The following is a 22,389-nucleotide window of genomic DNA, read 5'->3' as shown; positions in this document are numbered from 1 at the left end:
GGGGGAGAGTGGGAGGAGTGGGAGGAGGCGGAAAATTTTTTTTCTTTCTTAATAAAAAAAAATATTAATAAAAAAAAGAGCTAACGATAAAATCTCAAAAGAGACAAATCTTCGTACTCTTGAGATTTTTTTTTTAAGTTCCTATGATGGATGAGAGCCAAACCCCAAACTCAACACTGAGATGGTAGAATAACCCTGAGAATCTTGCCATTGACATTCATATTGGGCTTGTGTACTGTTTGTCTAAGCCACTGTCCTTGTGGCTTTGTGGGTATAGCCAAGGAGAACTAGTGAGTCCTCCAGACAGATAGCTACTTGGGAATAAATGCCACAAAAATAAGTTAAGCAAAAATGCTTGCCTCATCTGTCCTTGAAATACCTTATTATAACACAAAGCAGAAAACACAGAAGAGTCACTTTGATAATGAACTCAAGAGACTCCCAACACGGCCTTCTCTATTGTAATGTGATTTATTTTTCCTGAGGTGGTTGTACATTGAAAGAAGTCTTACCTTTTAACAATGGAGGCAGCGCTTAATGATCAGGAGTATTTTATAATTATTTTTTGGAGAAAATTTTACTGTTGATGATTGAGAGTAAAATCCCAGTGCTCTTCAATAAGTTTGTATGTCATAAAGTAATTGAAAACAAGTAGCTTTATTAACCCCAGATAATTGAGAATTGCAATAAAAATGGGCTAAGCTTTGAAAGCCAAACTGTATGATTTTTTAAGTTAGTTTATGCCTTTTTAATTCTTTGTCTAATTGTAATATACACCAATCTACATACAAGAAACACCTGAACAAAATCAGTCTGGTCTATGTTTGGTGCTGAGAGGCTATCTCTTATCTGTATATTTAATTCTGGTGCATAACCCCCAAAATAATCATAATGAAATTTTCCTTTAATATATTTTTTGGAATTGTGCATTTGTCATAACTTACAAATTTATGCACAGTAACAGCACTCAGCATTTATGTGAAGGTGTTCATCTTCAAAGTTCATTATACACATTAGGAAATTCATCATCTTAGCACCTTCTGAGGAAGGTAAATACTGTTATCTCCATTTTACAGAGGGAAACTGAAAAAGACAAGTCATTCATAGTCATAATTAGAAGGGCCTTTAGCTTTGTGGAAGTGGCAGGGTAACAAAAATGTTTATGTCCTAATATTTTAGAATTTATGTAACAAAGTGCAATAAAGCTTACCTTGAAAATATCATATACCTAAACTCTTATTTTTGCTTCAAATGAAGATATATTTTTCACATACAGTATGAATAATAATTTATTTATATTGCCTTTCACTCTTCTTGTTTCTTTTAAAAAGGAAGGTCATGCACCATACATACTAGTAAGACGCTTGATTTATGTTGCTTCTAGCATTTCTCTCCCAGGCTGTTAGGCATTTTCCACCTGACATATGTTTGTGAGAAACTGAGGATTTTATGTTTTAAGAGTTGGCTTATTGAGACTCGTTAAAATGCAATAATAAATCTGAGTAACTGCAATATCCATGGCACTACACAGCTAATTACATATTCTCTTAGGGTCTCGATAGTATTTAAGGCATGCAAACACAGATGTTTTCTAAGCATGTTTGCTTATCAAAATGTGTTGCTCATGTATGCAGTAATGCTTAATCCATTGTTTAACATTGATTTATAAATTTATCGAAGAAGCCATGATCTGCTAGAATGGTTTTTTCAGAAGCATGGCTTTGGAGACCAAATTAACAACAAATTGAAAGACATGTTCATGATTGTCTATGTCTAGGCCCAATAGAGAGGTTGGTATGAAGCTTTTGTCTGAGTATTTTCAGAAGTATGAAGGAAACAGATTCAGACAGGGGCACTGGCTGATGTGTCTGTCATACAATGGAGGCAGTGATTGGGAGACTGGCAAAAATGGAAATGCTTTTGAGAGTTCTGTCATAGTATCATAGAGGTGTTGAGCTAAACCTCAAAATTAGGGAGTAGCAGGATGCAGGAACCCAGGTCAATAATACAATATGGATAGGACAGATTCATTCATTCTTAGTAATATTCTCAGAGTCAAAGTCAACAACTGAGCCAGGTTAGACTCTATACATGTTCTAAAGGGAGATTTGGGTAATACACTTGGGTGTGACCATAAGAAGCAATATTTGCTTTGAGTCTCTGTTTATCGATCAGGCTGGAGTTTCAAGGGGTTCTCATAGTGCCCTGTGCCAATGCAGTCTGCAGTTAGCTGAAAGAAGTATAGCTGAAGTGCAAATGAAACATGAAGAGAATTAGAGGTGGACCACCTTGTGTATCTACCACACAGGATGGAATATTCTTTCACGCAGATGTATTGCTTGCTCCATCTCCTGAGTTCCCTAGAAAGATGACATCATATCAGCCAAAAGAACCAAGATTAAGACTTTAAATATAAAAAAAGCAAGGCAGCAGTAAGTTCTCTACAAAAGGCTGCTTTGAGAAGAACTCCCTAGACATGTGAAGCTGATCTGGATATGAGGAATACATAATGTCAACCCCAAGAAAAACATCAGAAATGAACCTGTGAGACACGGAAAAAAAGCAGATAAATCCAGGAACTGAGAATAATTAAAAATGAGCTAGAACAAGTTCAGTAGAGCAGAGGGTGATTCAACAAAATTGTTTTGATTGTTTTCTGAATATTTTAACTTTCCCTTCTTGAATTGTGTGTTTAGACAGTGGTATGGAGTTAGAGTCTAAAATTATGGGCCAGATCATTAGGGATATGACTTTGGTGTCTTTAGAGAACCCTTCCTTGCCAGTATTTATCAACCTTTAGCTCTCACTCAGCTGATATACGGGGCATCACCTGAGGAAAGCTGTGGGTGGAGCAGAGGCTGATATACGGTAGTAGTCAAAGAATTGTGAAGCTGACACAGCCCAGCGGAGCTTCTGACAGTGTTTATCAGCCTTGGACTTTCACCTAGGAAGCACATAATGCTAATGATAAACAGAAGGGAAAGTTTCCATGTGTTGATCAACAAACTATTCCAAAGAAATAAAATTAGAGTCAGAATTATCTCGGTGTTTGTATGGAGCATTCATTTTTCATCTAGAAATCCACTTGAGACTTGAAGGCTGGAGGGAGTGAGGTCAAAGTGCTCCTTAACCTACTGACAGTAGAACATTCTGGTGTTATTTTCCAAGTTTTCTGTCATCGTTGGGTAGAATATTGACCAGAAGGTCAGCAGAAAGGGCATTGCCTTTCACTTGTGGGGTTTTATTCCCGAGAAATGTTAGACCTTTTAAGTCTTTAATAGAGCATATGTTCTGTAGCTCAGCTTAAACAAAGCTGTAGCTCAAAGAAGTCTTGAACTCAAAGATAAGCAGTACAGAACACACAAATGAACTTTTGGTGGCTTAAGAAGTCACTACAATGGCCTTATATAGGCTGTAAAATGAAACAGAGACTTTAGTATTTCTGTCACTGGTTCTCATTAAATTGACACCTGTTTTATTCGATGCACCTAACCTCTGATCTTGACAAAGTCTCTTTGTGAGAAGAAACAGAAAACACCATTTGCAGCACAGAATGTGAAGTATGTGACATTAGAAAAACAGTCTGTGCCTGTGATGTGGGAGACTTCACTACTCTACATCTGTTATCTGTGAGTCACAGTTCCTGCCAAGGGCAATTTGAGAATGACCCTCATTATCCATGGGCTGGGAAGCTAATGCGCACTCTTTGTTGAAATGTTAGTGGACTCAGTACCATTTTGGTCAAAGTTCTTGCACAGTTTGCTAACAGAGCAATGTATAATTTGAGGCCAGTTCAGTTTTCTTTGATATGAGACATTTAGGTGATAAGCAAGCAAAGCATGGCCATTCTTTTTCATCAGGACCTAAAAAGAAAGGAGCCCAAAGAAGATGGATTTTGACATCAGTGAAGAAATGAAATAGCACCTGTGGTGGCAGCAACAGGTTAGTGAACTCTCATGCAGGGTGCATAAACTCAATACCAAGACAGGAAGGTTGATAGACAGATTAAAAAAGCAAAAGCCTTTTCTATCTAAAGTCCTCTCTGGGCTGTCCCTGAAAACTATGCACATTAAGGTTGTGTTTCTCCACTGCAGCTAATCTGACCAAGAAAAACTCTCCCAAACATTCTCAGAGGTTAACCTTAGCCTAGGTTACCCCTCTTGGGCCTGCCCAGAGAGGGTTATCTCTTAGTTCATTCCAGATCCATATGAAATCAAAGCCAAGATAACTGTCCCAGTATCTCTGGTTTTAATGTCTTTGAACAATTTTCTCAGACTGGAGCGATGGCTCAGTCATTAAAGGCTAGGCTCATAACCAAAAATATAATCACCTGCCAGCACATACCCATTGCTTTTCACCAGGACACCCCTAGACAAATGTCAGCCAATCAGGGGTCCTGAACCTTAAAAATTCCTCACCTTCACCTTTGCTACTATAAAAACCCATCTCTAACTGAGCTCAGGGCTCTCTGATCACTCCAATACATTGGACACATGGATGCCCCTGTCTGCCGGTTGTCATCTAGGGTTTGGAATGACTCTTTCCTTATCATGTGAGTTTTAGGATATTTTTCTCCTCGCGGATTATGACTAGTGTTTATGAAGCACTTTTAGCTGATTTACTTTTCTGCTGCTGTGATAAAATTCTCTAACAAAGCAACTTAAAGAAGAAATGGTTTATTTTAGGCCATATTTCAATGCAGAGTTCATCTTGATTGGGAACCCCATCTCGCAGATGATTTACTTAACACTAGCAATCACAACTCCATCCCTGGTTAGATCAACACCCAAACACATCACTTGTAATCTGGAACCTTTCATTTCTTGTTACCAAACGTAGACAATGTTTCCAAGTTTTGAGACAGAGCTTCTTATGCATGGAGTTTGGCTCTCGGGACACTTTTCTCACTCTTCTACTATATTTCTACTGATTTCTCTTTAATTGTGCTGACCTCTATAACAATTATAATTGCTCATTTTCTGGTCTAATTTGAGGTCTATGCCACAGCACTGTGAATGTCTGAAACTGCCCAGATGGCCAGGAATTGGAGGCAGCATAGTCCAAAGAGAACTAGGGTAGAAAATAAAAGTCAATGAAATGATTCCTAATCATATTCTGCTATACTCGTAGATCACGCCTAACCCAACTGTCATCAGGGAAGCTTCATCTGGAAGCTGATGGGAGAAGAGACAGAAAGTCATCATCAAACATTAGGTGGAGAGAGGTCCAAACTGAAGATCTCTACTGGGCCACTCACTTCAGAGCTCAGGGAACTCATCAGCAAAGAGGGAGGAAGAATAGCAGGAGCAAAAGGGTTCAAGGACACTAAGAGAGGAACACGGCCCACAGAACCAAATACATAGGGCTCATATTGAGTCACAGAGACTGAAGCAACAATCATAAGTCAGCATGGGTTTACAATAGGTCTTCCGCAACTAAGATTGTTAGGATGGTTAACTTGTTTTTGAGAGACTCTTCATAGCAGAAGTGTGGATGTCTCTGACTATTTCACCTGTTCTTGGAACCCTTTTTTCTCCTACTCGGTTGCCTCACCCGGTGCTTATATGAAGTTTGTATCTAGTCTTATTGTAACTTGTTTAGCCATGTTTGATTGATATCCATGGGAAGCCTGCTGTTTTTGAAAGGAAACAGAGGAGGAGTGGATCTGGGGGAAAGGGGAAGTGCAGAGAGGAAACTGGGAAGGTGGGGAAACAAAACTGCGAGAAGCGGAGGAAGGAGAAACTACAGTGGGGATTATTATATAAGAGGATATCAATAAAATTATAAAAAAGAAATTAGACTTGCTTTCTTAATACCAGCCTGAATGTTCACCTGTTTTGACATTTTCTCTCCAAAACAAATCATTCCTTATATTTAATTCAACTTTACTCAAGTTTTCAGTCCACAAGCATAATTCTTGGCCAGTTTGTTAAGTGAATGGCCTCTATCACCCTCCCTAATAGAGTTCTTATTGTACTCTGAAAAGTCATGAGCCAGGTCTCCACTGATCCCGTCAATAGGATAATAGTTCTAGACACTAAGAAGAAAGGAACTGACTCTGTTCTTCCTATATTCTAAAACACTACAGGCCTAAGCTGGTTAAATTAAAAAATGAAGTAAGTGTTTTTACCTAGATCCAAATAGTCACAGCTCCTTATAACTGGACATAATTTGCAATATAGTCTCTGTTAAAATTAGGACATTTAATCTAAATTTTTCAAGTTAATACCCATCCAGTTATACTCACTAGGCCCCACGGCACTCCTACCCACTTCTTATTTACTCTCCAGGGTTTTAATTTTCCTCCTTGGCAATATTGCCTACTACTCCTGGCTTTATCTGAGTTGTTCTGCTACTGCTGCAGAATTTGAATTTGAATTCATGAAGACTTTGCCTTATTATTACACTTCCTCTAAGAGAGGTCAAGATAGTCTTCCTTTAACCTTACATATAAACCAATCTCCTAGCCATCTTTATATGAAGGCCCCTTCTTGCTTGGCTTCTTGGAAAATCCTTATAAAAAAAATAAAAGAAAATAGCTTCTCTGTTTTGCTGTGGACATGGACTTTTGATGTGAGTTTTCACATGATGGAACACATGTACACTTCACCCAAAACTGTAATATATTGCACTGCTAATGTCAATTTGATTAATTCTTAGAGTTATAAAAGCTATTTGTATTCAATGAATGTTCAACATAGCAGAAAATCTGTTACTATTCTAAAAAAGAAATGATGTTTCATTAAGGCTTGGAGAAGAGCTGATCATTTTAGTAGAGGGGTGAAAAATAGTCAGACTTTATACTACATTCATCTCATACGACTGAAATTGAGGTCTCATTACTTATAGAACAATAGTTAATTAACCTTTAATTTGAGGCTGAAAGAAATAAGAGATGAGAATGATCTGGCTGTAAGTACATGCCAGAACTCTTGCATGCTTGACTAAGTGCTGAGAAAGTTACTACAGTGTCTCCTTGTATCAAGCAAAGATCCATCTGCTTGCCTCTGAAGCTCTGTTTCTGAACTCAGTGTGTCTCTAGATCTATTCTCTGAGTGTTCATTCACTCAGTTTTGCACTGCCTCAGGCTCTCTGCCTTTTCGGATCCTACTGGTACATGAGTGTGACCTTTTTACTTCCTCTCCATCATAGTTTTTTCGCTTCCTAGTCGTGATGTAGACTTTTCATGCCCTCTCGTCTTTCAAAAACACAAAAGAAACTGCTTCAATTAAGAGTGCGCACAATTTTATGACAAAATCCATGTCCTTGGAATGATGTGAATTTAAAACCTACTAAATGCAGGAATAAAACAGAGTTTCTATACAAGGTCAGACACATAAGGAAGTTAGAGGAAGATGCTGCCTACTCAATGCAAAGACGTAGAATTAATTTGAATGTATATTGTATCGTAAGCTAAAAGGCAGATTCTATACACAGCACACAAAAGGACTCAAAAGTAGAACAGTTTATTCTGCCTAAGATTTTACAAAAACTGGCAATAATTAACAAGATTGAACCTACACACAAGGCACAGCAGAAATCAAACCATGATGGCCTGTGTGTTCCATCTCCTCTTAGTTTCAAAGTGTGTGACTGAAACAGACCTGGGGAGAGTCATCCAGACAATTTGTGTTACTTGTCTCAGAAGTGTCCGTCATTTTCTCTGCACTTAATCTTTCCTTCTCTGACTGTGTGTTAGAACATAAAGTACTGGTAGGTATGCTCATTTCCCCAAGTTACCAGAAGCCTTTCTCATTCCCTCACTTGCCTTTTGAAACATAGTGGGAAAGGAGATTGTGTTCTGTGTCTCTTCCCTCATGTTTTGCTAAATGCCTGGGCTTTCCAGAAGATACTGGGAAAGCCGCCAATGCAGACAGCCTAATCTTCATTGTGAGTTCCAGATTCTGTCTGAAGTCTTTCAGCATTTAAAAACCATTCTCCTGGTAATGCATTTTTTTTCGTCAGTAACCCAGGTCTCTGATCCCTCAGATGGTTTGTTATTTTGGTTTGTTTTCTAGGGTCCATTTAAAAAGAATCAGATAGTATTTATGTTTCTATTTTACTCCCTCAATGTCTTCTTTTTGGATACATTCGGACTTATATGTGACCTTGAAGTATAACTGTCTTGCTCAATCCATAATGTTTAACCACTTAGTGTATAGTCATCTCTGCATCAAGGACAATAGGAGGACCTCAAAAAGAACAAGCAAAGCACATGCAGAGAGAACTATTTGCTTATTTTAGGGAGACTATATAAGACTTCTGAACTAATTAGAAACTGAGAGGAAATACTGCAGAGAATGACGGTATTAATAAGAACACCTGGTTATTCACACCCTTTTAAGAAAATTCACAATGAAGGCAAAACATGGACCAGGGCATGGAAGGATGAATAGAAGTTCATCAATGAGAAAAAAAGAAATAATTTTGAAAGGAGGCCAACAGGACAAAGATTCAGCAGTGTGAGTAATCTTTCATCTTAGTAACATGAATAATAGAGAATAGAAAAATAAGTGTGGATGACAGGTGGGGTGATCAGCCACACAGGCCTTATATACAATGGCACATAGGTTGTCACAGTAGTGAGACAGTAAGAAACTAGGAAAATAGCGTTCAAAGTACAGACTGCAGACAGCCTCCCCACACTTCAGAATGTGTGCTCTGCTCCTTAAGACCAGGTTCTGTTGTCGCCACAAGATCTCTAGACAGAACAGCATCAGCAGCACACGCCCCCACCCATGCTAACCTTTTATTATCTCAACCTTTTGTCATGTCGATGAATGGGTTGAAATCCCTAAAGATTTCATAAAATCTTTCTAACTACATATTCATTTAAGACATGGGAGAACATGAGCACAAGATCATCTTCACCTAGTTAAAAAAAAATACTGTGTTTCTCATTCTGACTCACATATTCTGAAGTCAGTATCCATGGTATCAAACCCAAACATGTACATTAAAGAATAATAAAAAAAAAAAAGCCTTGCCATCATAGAGAGGTAAATTACAAAACTCTCTCTGCTTCCCCTGCCCTGCCACCTCCAAGCAAAACTGCATCACTATTTTCAGTTTAGGGTCTCATTTGTCAATTCCTGTACTCAAAACAAGTAAAATTTATTGCTATTTCTTGCTGCACACCAACAAATGGTATTTATTTTCGCTGCAAATTTATATAAGGAAAATGTTGTGTTCTGCTGCTCTTCCAAGCTCTACAGAACCGCTTCTCCTTAGAAATGGAGCTGAGGTTCACATCATGAAGAGAAGACATGCACATTTTTTTATGAATTATTTAAATCCATTTTTATCCTGAAAGTTAAAAAGCAAGCCACATTCCATCACGTGGTGGGGTTGCTGTTTATTGGAGGAGCAGAAATATTACTGGGGTGGCACATCCTTGGACCATGTTTCAGAGAGAGTTCTGTGCCAGTATTTTACATATTTTCAGTCTTACATTCCTCTTAATGTAGTTTATATGTGGGTCTTACAGATGACATTTGGGACAAACATGATTATGTATACCTGAATAGATCCCACATCCTAATGAGCATGTGACAATTATACAGAAAATCAAATAAATACACCATGTCAGGTGGTGTCATCTGCTGTGGTGGCCTGAATAAGATGGCCTCCACAGGTTCATATATATGAATGCTTAGTTACCAGGAAGTGGAACTGTTTGATAGGATTAGAAGGTATGGCCTTGTATGAGAAAATACGTCAGTGGACTTTGATGTTTCAAAATCCCATGCCAGGTCCGGTCTATCTCTCCCTTCCTGTCTCTGGGTCAGGATGTAACGTTCAATTACTTTTCAAGTACCATGCCTACCTGCATGCTGCCATGATCCCCATCATGATGATAATGGGCTAAATATCTGAAAATGTGAGTAAGACCCAATTAAATGGTTTCACCTATAAGACTTTTCATGGTCACAGTGACACTTCACAACAGAACAGTGACTGAGGCATATGCTGTGAAACATACAAAGTAATACAAGGTTGATTAGGGAAGGAGAATGCTATGTTTTAAAAGGCAATATGGGCTGATTCCCTCTTGAAGGAGACCATTGAAAGAAGTTAAAATATTGGAATCTCTAATATATAAATGTCAAGGTCAAAGATTATGAGTACTATGCTAGAAAAGGTTGATAAATCCTGAAAAGGCATTGAGATTGGAAGAAAGTGAGAAAGAAGAATAACAAATTAAACTGGATTATATGCCAATTTGGAGTCAGGTCATTTAGATACTTATGCGCCAGGATATAGATTTTCTCATTTATTATTAGATGGGGGAACCACTTTGTTTTGGAGAAATAAATATCATGTTTATCTTTATATGTTAAAATGATACAAAGGACAAGAAAACATGAGTGGGGGATATTAGGAATGGAGGGGCGTAGGAGGCCCCCGGGCTAGCTTATCCATGCAGTGATGATACGGTTGTATGGAATGTGTGTATGGAGAGGAAAATAAGTTTCTTCAACGGAGTGGCACAAGGTTTGTCAGCAATGCCCTAGGGCAGTCTGCATGCTCAGGACTAGATGGCCAACACAAAAGAGACTCCATGTTGTTTTTTTTATTTATTTCTTGCGTGTGTGTATGTGTGTTTATTTTGTTTTGTTTTGTGTGTGTGTGTGTGGGTGTGTATGTGTGTGTGTTTAAGAGGCACAAAGAATATAAAAGAAAACAAAATAAATCAGCAAAACATGGCTGATTTTGGTAGATCTTCCTACAGTTCCAGGGAGTAGTTTTAGTGCAATAAACCTGCTGCTCACTTATTCTTCAGAGACTGCCTTTATTTGTTCTATTGTCTGGGTAGTCCTAAATTCACTGCATTGTTTACTGATCTATTTTCAGAAGAAAAGTCATCAGAATTCTTATCAGTTTCAAGCTTATTGAAAAACTACATCTGTTTGATAATTGGTCTTCATACAAAATTCAAGAATTAATTTTCTATTGGAATTTTCAGGATACTTCCTCATTATCTTTCAACACCTGGTATTGGTGCATTAATCTTTTTTCCAAAGCTGTAATGCAATAGTGAGACTGGAGAACTTTATAAAGAAGAAAAGTTTGACTTAGTTCTTTTTTCCGAGGATTCAGAGCAAGGTACTGGTACTGGCTTGACTTCAGTGAGGTTCTCAGGAGGCCAACATGGCAGTGACAGAGGTGGGCTAGAGAAATCGCATGACAGATATGTTGTGAAGGAGGACTCAAGTTATTTTTTACCTCTCCCTGATGACACAGGCGTTTATAACAACCTGAATTGGTGGGAATAAACTTGGGCCCTACAAAATGACCTGATATTTGAAAATTGCCCTCTCTGCCACTGTGGAACTCCATGGATTTTGACATCACACTAGTTTATATAGCTCCTCTTTAATCTATCTTCCCCTCTTTATCTGCCTATCCTCTGATTGCCAATGTTGAACTGCAGCTTTCTTTGCTTTGCTTATCAATCAACATTCTTTCAACAGTTATGAACTACTTTGATGACAATCTACTCCAAACACAGAACAATAAGCAACACAAATTTATTTCCTGATGGATCTGGAAGTCGGTACAATTTTCCCCAATTAAAATCAGTTATTATCAAGTATTTATGCCACCCTCCAAGATCTGGGGGAGAATAACTTTCCTTGTGGTATCCAACTTCAAAACACTATTTGAATTCATGGATTCAAATTAGCAATCCTTTCCTTTACGTTCAAAGCTAATGGTATTTCTTTTCTCCTCTGTCTTCTTTTCTCCTTTCCCTGTCTTCTTTATTCTCCTTCACTTTTGTCTCTCCTCCTCTCTGTCACCTATCACCTTCCATATGTAAAACCAGAGAAGATGCTTTGGCTTAAATATGTAAATTATGTATGGTGCACATTTGTAATCAAACACTTTGGGCATTGAGTAGCTCTGCCTACATAGAAAGTCTGAGGACAGTCTGGGACAGGAGATCTGTCTCAAAAGCCAACCAAAGAACAAACCAATCAAACAAACCAGATCTAAAGAATTTGTGATCAGAGATGCCACTGTCATAACAGGAAGCTGTTTCTGCATCTCAAAATCTGATCCTTCCTCCTATCTGCAAAGTGTGTTTTTGCTGTGCCAGGCAATATATCCATAGGCCTTTTAGACTGGAGTGTACACATTCCAGTTCATAACTCTGCCTGTGACAGCCTTTTCAATAGGAATTTTGTTTTAATAATCTCTGCATCTACTAACTTCTCCCTGCTCTTTTGTGGGTGGTTATTGGCATGCATGCCATTTTGCATTATCTTATGAGCATTTTACTCTGATTCCAAATAGAGTAAGAGATTGATGGATGAGCATATTTGGTTTTTAACTCAGAATTTTTCTCTCGGTGTTAGTTATGTTTTAATGGTATAAATAGGACCCACAGCCTTCCACACACTAGGCTTGTGCGCTTACTGTTGAGCTACATATATAACTCTAGGAATTTACTTTAACTCATTTTCAACTAGTTTCTTGAATGAAAGAATGATTCTGTGAGATTAAATACTTAAGTTTTGAAAGATGGTATGTATTCAAAGTTATTCAACTTTGCTTTATTATGTTTTCTGAAAATTTAAAATTATTTTGGTAACACTACGCATGTCTGAAAAAGCCACTATGAATGATAGTACTATTTACTTACGAAAAAATAAATATGCTACATATAAGACCATGTGTATATGTGTACATATATAGTCTAATTGAACTTATCTCACTTGCATAGGCAATGCCTATAAAAAGACATAGACTAACAAAAGCTAACTACTGGGCATGAGAAACCCCCTTTTAAGTTGTTAATCATGGCAGTTCACGAGACTCCCCAAACACTATAGTCTATTACCATTGCCCTTGGTTGCTTTCCAGAGGTTGGCGGTAAGTCTCTATTGATGAAGAAAGGTACCCTATACTTCAGCCACTATATCCAGGGGGCTAGAACTGGTACTGCCTTGAAAGGCTTGACTAGTTATAATAGTACTGGAAGGTAATAGACATGCTTTCAAGGGAAAGTGGCATCCAACAGTCCTACCTAGCTGTACAACATAAGAACCATGATTACCATCAAGGAACAATAAACCTAAGGATTCAGTCATTATAGTTATGTATTGAAAGTAACCAGCAGCTACTGAAATTTCTGTTGAGGCTTAAGGTTCACTCAACAGGAAAGAACTCATCTTTCTGAGTCCTGAAAACCTAAGTTTTTACCTAGAGATAGTGAAGTCTCATATCTTAGATTAGAAGCAACTACTGCCACTTTACTAAATCAGTATAATTCGTAACTGTGTTCTAAATAATTATCCTCTACCTACAGAAAGGACTAATTCTCAGCTCTCGTTAAAGAGACCTTTCTTTGCAACAGAGACCATTTCAGAAAACCACAAGTGATCAAAATACAGAACAACTAACTGATCATGGGATGCCAACCCTCAACTGATACATCAACAAAACAACTCTATACCAGTAGATATGCTATCATGGAAATCTCACAGAATCTAACCAGATACAAAAAAAAAAAGAAAAGAAAAGAAAGGGGAAGAAAAGAAAAGAAAGAAATAACCGGCAGGAAACAAAAGACTGTTGAAAGAGGGAGAATTTCTTCTCTCCATGGATGAGTCCCCTAAGTGGAACCCGAAAAGGATCACCATTACCAAGTGGTCATCCTTAAGAATACATGTGTTTGTGTGTGTATGTATATAAGTAGATGATAGATAAATAGATAGATAGATAGATAGATAGATAGATAGATAGATAGATAGATAGATAGATAGATAGATAGATATAGATATAGATATAGATATAGATAGATGATAGACAGACAGACAGATAGATAGATAGATAAATAGGTGATAGATAGATAGATAGATAGATAGATAGATAGATAGATAGATAGATAGATAGATAGATAGATACAAGCACCATTAAGCATACTGACTAGGTTGTATTTATATATTTAGGCATATATGTAAGCTTACACCTTTCCCCTCCGTGTGTGTGTGTGTATGTGTGTGCACCTAACAATATAAAAGGTCATGATTTCACAACAGAGTATAGAGTAAATGAGAAGGATTGGATATATATGGGAGAAAAAGGAAAGGAAGAAAGATGCAATTACATTTTAATTTAAAAATAAAATTAATAATAATAATAAAATGAAAAATTAAAAAAAGAGGTTTAGAACTGGAGAGATAGCACAGTGCGTGAAGTAATTTTGTAAAAGTCTGTGGATCTGAGTTTGGGCTCCCATTCTCTATGTGAAAACAAGATTTGGCAGGCTGGGCTAGTAACCCTACCACTAGGAGATTTAATGAGGAGAAAGGTGAATCATCAGGTGTGCAATGGGCAGCCAGTCTAGCTGAAACAGCCAGCTGGACGTTCAATGAGAGACTGCACTCAAGAAAAGAAGCAAGTTAGAGGAAGATGGAGCAATGGCTCACTGGGTAAGGTGAGGGTTTGCAACTCAAACTTTATGACCTAACCTAAATATAGATTGCCCAGAACCAATGCAAAAGCAGGGTGTTTCAGACTCCCAACTCCTCCTAGAGGACAGAATGCTGAGACGGCAGAAGCACCAGCCATGTACCCATCGCCATGTACCCATCCTGTGTCAAATGATGCCAGAGATCAGGCCCAACACCTGAGCTTGTTCTCTGACTTCCACGTGTGCACCCTGACGCACGCACACTTATACTCCAACACACACACAGGGCTGGGGTTTATCTTGCATTGGTGGAATTTCTTTTTTTTTTTCCACTTCAGAGCCATCTTTATTTCTCCATGTCCTGGGACCACAGTGTATGGTGCCTTCAGGCAATAAGGTCTTGTCATCTAGTTCTTGTGGGCAACCGAGAACAATGACAACAGACTGTTTACAACACGTACAATATCCCAGCTGTCAGCAAACCCTGCATTATCAAAGTTAAAGACTTCTGCTCTTCCAAAGACCTCTTCAAGAAAATGAAAACATGAGCCACAAATGAAACTTGAATTTTTTTTCAGGTCCGTAGTTTCTACTGCAGATAAAGCTGAGGCTAAAATGCGTGCAGGAGGTTTTATCCTGAATATGTGTCATTATTTCTCTTGGATGTGGCTGTTATAGGAAAGACCAGCCATGAGCTGGGTGAAGAACATTTGTGGTTTTCAGTTCTGAACACGCTTTTTTACTCCAGTGAGCGAGCAGAGTTCTGGCTGTCCACTCTTGACGACATTTGATGTCATCAGATTTGTCACTTCACCCGTTCCAGTGGCTGGGAAATGCTGCTGCCTTCCTGTGGGTTTCCTGCTGCTGCTGCTGCTGCTGCTGCTGCTGCTGCTGCTGCTGCTGCTGCTGCTGCTGCTGCTGCTGCTGCTTGTGTGTGTGTATGTGCACGCATGTGGGTCGGCGTGTAGACCAGATGTTACATCAGATGTCTTCCCTACTCACTTCCTTTTTGAGATAAGTTCTCTGAGCCTGGACCCCACATAGTCAGCTAAGCTGACTGGCCAGTGAACCCCAGGGATTCACTTGTCCCCATACCCCCAGCATTTCTTTGTTTAAGCTGTTCACTTTTAGCTAATTCTATGTCTAATGGCTCAAACTATTAGATTTTCTTGTCTGGCTTTGGCATTTAAGAGTGTTTTACTACTGACACTCATTTTCTCATATTTGTGTGCATGTAAACATGTGTGTATGTTCTTTGTACATTTAGTTCTGAAGGGTGATTGCATGGTAAAGTATTAACAGTTACTCTTTTTTTTTTTTTTTCGAGACAGGGTTTCTCTGTGGCTTTGGAGCCTATCCTGGAACTAGCTCTGTAGACCAGGCTGGTCTCGAACTCACAGAGATCCGCCTGCCTCTGCCTCCCGAGTGCTGGGATTAAAGGCGTGCGCCACCACCGCCCGGCCAACAGTTACTCTTTAGAGATAAAAAAATCTTGTTTCAAAATAGTTTTCAATTTTAAGAAGAAGTAGGGTTTTCTATGAACTGTTTTGTTTAATCTCATAGTTAAATTATTTTAAATAGCTTACAAGTTCTAATCAAATTTATTTACATTACACAAGCCTGGGAGAGGCAGGGCTACAATAATGACTTATAAGTGACACTGGGGCCTCACCTCAGCCATTCTATCTCCATATGCTTACTTGGAGCCAGGCCTGAGTGTGTGTGTGTGTGTGTGTGTGTGTGTGTGTGTATCTGTGTGTGTGTGTGTGTATCTGTGTGTGTGTGTCTGTGTGTCTCTGTGTGTGAACATGTATGTGCGTGTGCATGCACACAGGTGTGCACGTGTGTATGTGGAGGCAAGATGTCAACTTCACCATTTTCCCCCCCTCAGGTACCATCTACCTTGAAATTTTGAGACAAAAAGTTTTTCTGGCCTAGTGCTTACCTAAATAGGCAAGAGTGGCTCACCAGCAAATGAGAGAGATTCTTCCATCTCTGCCTCCCCAGACTTCGGAATGTGATTTCACACCATCATATCCAGATTTATAAAAATATAATTTTCTTTTTAAATGGCGTCCATTTCCATTTTCCCTTTTCTTCTCTAGACCCGCTCAGTTACCCTCCCTCAAACTACTCCTATGTCCCATCACTCTCAAGCCAATAGCCTCTTTTTATATATTTATTATTGTTGTATACATACATGTATGTGTATGAACAAATATATATTTGAGTCTATTTTGTCATTTGTGGGTGTATGACTTCATATATGACCACTCTGTATTGAAAACCAACAAAGGGGTTATCCCTGGGAGAGGCTAATTTTATTCTCCAAGAAGGTATTAGTTGCCTGTAGGTCTTTGTCCAGTGGTGGGGCAGGGTTATGTTCAACAGCATCTTTGAGGCCATTACAGAGAAACTTAGTTTGAAAATGTAGCCATGATCCATATCTATATGGCATTACTCAAAATGCTTTCATTTTTCTGGCATATAAATAGTTTTAGAGTTGTCTTAATCAGAAGGACTTAGGATATGTGTCAGGAGGACATTTATGAGTTCTTGTTATTGTTGTCCTAGGTTTCAGCTGGACGTCATGATGGGGATGGTTCACTTTATGGAGTTTGGCACATGAGGGCTCAGTGTGGATTATTTGGTGGCTGACAACTGTCTTTCCCTATTTGTTCTGGTCTTCCCCAATGCTCACTCAGGAAGAATTTCCAAAGAGGGGCAGAAAGAAGGGAGGAGTGTGTACAAAGCACTTTTTTTCAGTTGTACTCTTGTCTGGAGACACCAAATGACTGAGCCCAGCGAGAAATCCTGCCCCTTCTGTCCCAGAGGACCTTGTAGAAAGACACAGTGAATGGAGTATTTCATTTTGGTCTTTTCTCTGAAAAGTCTGAAGATGATTTTTAAAGTATATACGTTATAGCAAAGAAATGCTGCGGGCACCTGACTTGACTAGACTATGTGTTTTATTTTTCAAAAACCAAGTACAGGTGAGGAATTCTTGTCAACTGAGACTCACGATATCTGTTTGCGAAAAAACAACCTGATTGATTGTTCTTTGTACTAGACCAAGCTGAATCTTATCCCAAGGGCTTTAAAAGGACACTTTGGGATTGAGTCAGCAACTTTTCCACGATTCAACACATTTTCAGTGTTTTTTTCTTCTAATACTGCTAATAAAATGTTAAAGTCATTACATCTGAGAATAATTTAGCAATAAGAATCTCTCCCTCACTTTGTGTGTGTGTGTTTGTACTACAGAGTATGTTTATTCAATATTGATTATATATTCATCTCTTTGCTGACCTTGGGAAGTGTTGAGTGACAAGTAATCGACACATTATTCTGAATACAGTAGCCACCAAGAAATATTTGTAGAAGTGATAATTCTTTAGCAAGGAAACCTCTTAAAAATTGTATTTGGGACAGGGTGGAAGGCTAAGTGAATAAGAATGATTGCAGCCAAGCTTGACAAACTGAGTGTGGACCCAAGGCCCCACATGGTAAAAGGAGAGAATTAGCTCCCTTAAACTGTCCTGTGACCTCCACAAATACACTGGGGCACAAACATGCCGCATATATACACAAGTAAAAAGATTAACGTAAAAAATGTATCTATACAGCTTCTCCGCAGGAGTTTATATGGCACAAGTCATTTAAAATCTGCTGCACTGAATTCCATACTCGTTGAAATGTCAAATATCTAGGCTAGGTGCTGCAAGGTTGCTCCTTTGTTTGGGCTAGCTCATATTTAACAATCTCAATCTCAAAAGCATATAGTTAGTTACCTTTTGAGATGTGTCTTGAAATGTCAATGGACTTACTTTCAAAGGTTGAGTTTTATATGTTGCTGACACATACAACATTCCCATAGGACAGGAGCTTGCCCATGTATAAACACACACACGCACACATACACACAGGATTTCAGAAGAGGTTAAGCATGTTTATCTATTTAATTATACTTAAAAGTTGCCGAGTGGATACTTGAACCTGTGTCTCTCTGTCTTACTTCATGATTTAACTTCTCTGACTATTTCATGATATAACTACAAGAGAGACCTCTCTGTGCTTGAACCAAATACTTTCCTTCACCAAGAAACAGAGTAAAATAGCACTGCGGACTGAAGAAATAATGACTTCACAGTTCATAGCTGGGAAAATTCAGATATTTTAATTTTTCTCTGATATTCCAGGGTCCCAAGCTTTATGTCTGTTGTCATATGAGGTGTCCTTTTTCAATGCCAGCCTTTGTGTCATCCTTCAAATACAGTGTGTTGGATGTGCCTTTTGAATACCAGGCACACTGGCTTTCACCAGAGACCAACAACCTTTCATGTATTCTGTGTGCTCCCGGGTGATGTTTGAGTTGACAGCTGGGCCCCCAGTCTTCTCCTGGGGATTACAGCTGTTGAACTACTTTCAGCTTTCTTTGCCACTGTATGTTTTTAGTGATAAAGGATCAAGAAGATTCTGCACCCTCCTCTCTCTGTGTCATCCCCTGGCATTCTCAGTGAAATGCTGGTTGGAAAATCATCTTCTACAGTGGCAGTTGGATAATTGAAATTCATTGCAGTGGGGAGAAAATCACTTCTGGAGGCTTATTTCTCTGCAGATTTGTTATTAGGATTTTGACCCTGGATTTACACTAGTCAAGAGCGGGGGGGGGGCATGGGGGATTAGGGGTGGGGAAGGGTCTCCTGGAGTTTTCTGAATTGTAATGATTCCATCCCAAGCCCTGCATCTGAGACATCCTGCTTCCCTTGAGCATACTTCTCTGGTCTGCCCTTTCAGATGCTGTTTTTGAAGTCAGGCCCTCCTGTAAAGTATCTTTAGCAAACATTATTTGAGGGTTAGATGTGCAGTGTTTGTATTAACGTGAGGACTTATCAAACATCTTCTTTTTCTTTGAACATCCCTAAGCAGTTCAACATCCTTATCACCCCCCTTTCCTGCATCCTGCAAGATTTTCTCAGGCATTCATGTTGACAGGATGTGTTTGTTGATGAGGATGTTCTATCCTTTCCGTGGGAAATGTGGTTTTAAATATATGTTCTCTCTGACAAGCATAACTGACATTAGCAAGAAAGAGAAAGTCTAATTTTAAAGTCTAATTTTCTGATTCATTGAATTCAGTAGACAGAAGAGAGCACAAACTTGCAATGTTGTAAGATTTTTCAGGACTATGAAAAGGACATTGCTAACATTTTTACATCTAAATATGATGGCCCTGGGACACAAAATAGATTTTGGAAAGAAACAAGCAAGGAAAGTTTATAGTATAGACTGTAAACTCACTAAGCCTACAAAGTCTAAGTTAATAATAGTTTTTGTTCCATAATTTATATTTTGACTATAATAAATTAGTAAAAGGAACAATAAATGTTGTAATAGAAAGTTATTTTTAATAAAGGGAACATACTTGAGTCATCAGGAGAGAAGTAAACTTAAAATACAAATAATAACTTGTTATATAGAATGCAATATCCAATAGAAGACATTAATTTATGAACAGTCTTCCTGACATGTCTTCTATTTCATAGACTGATTATCCAAAGTTGAGAAGCAAGAATTGGACTGTTACAAACAGATTAAATTAAAGATTCAAAATTATCCATACACAGAAACTGTCCATTAAATTGCATTAAGTTTGTATCATTGACTTCTGTATTGTAAAGAGCTCGGTTGTTAAAACTCCTTACCACTTAGGAAGTGCTGAAGCACCTAATGTTTTTTTAAGTGTACATATCTGGCAGTCAAATTAAAGTTATCAACCATATAAAGGCACAATATAAAGAGAAAAAGGAGAAAACAAACACAAATGGATGCAGATAATCCAGATGTGCTTGGATTTGGAGAGGATTGTGATAAATGTGCTAAAGAACCACATATTGAGTGGATCTAATTTGTCAAAGAACTGGAATCTGTAAAGTCAGATAAAACAGCAAATAATATAAAATTTATTAATCACAAGTTTAAAATTGATGCATAAATTTATGATAGTTGATTAGGCACACCTAGAAAGAAAAAATAGTTAATAGAGAGAAAATGCTAGACAGAAAATACCTAAATTTGATGAAATGTTTATATTGGTATGTTATATATATATACATACACACACATTTGACACTTTGGATTACGAATGAAAGGGACAAAAAGAAAAAGATTAAATTATACATTATTTCAAAAGTACTGAGTAAGAATTATGAAATATTGGCAAAAATAATCAGGAGAGATTCAAAAAGAGGTGAAAACTTGAAGTGGGGTAAAAAGTACAAATGTTGAAAATTATAAACAAAAAGATTGTCACCAGACTGGAAGTCAGTAAAGAGTGGAGTGGCACCTTAAACACAAGGGGGAAAATCAGGCAACCTAAAATGTTGTATCTGGTGAAAATATCCAAAAGTAGGTCAGTTATAAACTTACAGAAAGTAAAGAAAATACAATGAGAACTATTCAGTACAATGATAATAATTATAAATGGAAGTTCAGTGTTGAAGAAAATGTAAGTATTGGGAATTGTGTACATTTGAGTAAATATAGGTCATTCTCTGTTTATTGAATAATAGAAATATTATAGGATTAAATGCATGTATAGAATTAGGTACATGATAGCAACTTAAGAATGATCAGAAAATAAACAAAATAAAAAGCTAATAGTGGTGCGGGTCAATTGTCTATATTCTGTCAATTATGTTTTAAATTAACCCTGCTTGGCCAATAGCCAGGCAGGAAGTATATGCGGGACAATCAGACAGGAAGTAGAGTTAGGTCAATGAGAACAAGAGAATTCTGGGAAGGAGAAAGCCCATTTCTCCCCAGTCCTGTCCCAACCACAAAAGAAGGAAGATGTGATTGTCCCACTGAAAAATGTACCGAGCTATGTGGCCAACATAGATAAGAATAATGGGTTAATATTAGTTATAAAAGTTAATAAGAAGCCTGAGCTAATGGGCCAATCTGTTTATCATTAATATAGACCTCTGTGTGATTTCTTTGGGGCTAAACAGCTGTGAGACCTGGTGGGAAGACAGAAACCCAGACAACATAATAGGGAAAGATGTGAGGCAGAAAATATTCAAACTTAATACTTAATGAAAATGTTTATATGGGTATGTAAAATATATACATAATATATATTGGACAGCAAAAACATGACATATTTATATGAAAATGAACTTTATAACTTGTACGTATAAAAGTTGTTAGAAGCTAGAATAATGCTAATTTTACCTACTGCTAATTTAAGGATGGATTTTATAGTCTTTAGGATAGCAGAACTAAAAAGGCAAAAGAAGAACACAATGAATATTATAGCTCCAAGAGTCTCACAGCAATAGACACAGAGCAATAGCTAGTATTGGACAAACCTTCTCTTCATAAGCTACTGTTACATATATAATAATGTAAAAGCAAGTGATCCACAGTGCAAGATAGACATTATTAAAGATAGAAAACATGCCATATAAGCCTAGACTCACCTTGGGTTTCTTCCAAGGGATATTTTCAAATATGATGATGAGGTCCATGCTTTGCGTTTATGAGGGGCAAGAACCTAAGGAGACTTTGAAGAATCACAGAAGATACATACTTTATTCTCCCCCGAGAAGGTTGCTAGGCAGGCTACTGGGCCACATGTCAACACATATAGGTAAGCATAGGCACACATGTAGGCTAGCAAATAAGAACAGACAGATAGACACAGACAGTCTGGTTGGCAAAGGGTAAAAGTTAAAAGCATATTTATATACAGTCTTACAAAAGTAACCCTCTCCCAACAATATTATATGATGGATTATAGTACTGCAGAGAACCACAGGGGAACATTGGGTTGAACTCCCAAAGTCCAGTTGAAGAGAGGGAGTAGTGAGAATAAGAGCAAATAGGTAAAGACCATGATGGGGACACTCACTGAAACAGCTTACCTGAGCTAATGGAAGCCTTCCAACTCTAGCCTAAGAGTGAGG

The 22,389-nt window shown here is 38.0% G+C and overlaps 1 pseudogene; it reads right to left on the bottom strand.

The window, feature by feature from the left end:
* Positions 1 to 21,951, bottom strand: part of LOC102001526 — a 36,432-nt pseudogene extending 14,481 nt beyond the window's left edge.
* Between the last annotated feature and the right edge of the window lie 438 nt (positions 21,952 to 22,389).

The sequence above is a fragment of the Microtus ochrogaster genome, chromosome 5 (assembly GCF_000317375.1).
Source record: "Microtus ochrogaster isolate Prairie Vole_2 chromosome 5, MicOch1.0, whole genome shotgun sequence".
NCBI lineage: Eukaryota > Metazoa > Chordata > Mammalia > Rodentia > Cricetidae > Microtus > Microtus ochrogaster.
The sequence above is the reverse complement of the archived record's forward strand: the minus strand, read 5'-3'. Positions and strand labels throughout refer to the sequence as shown.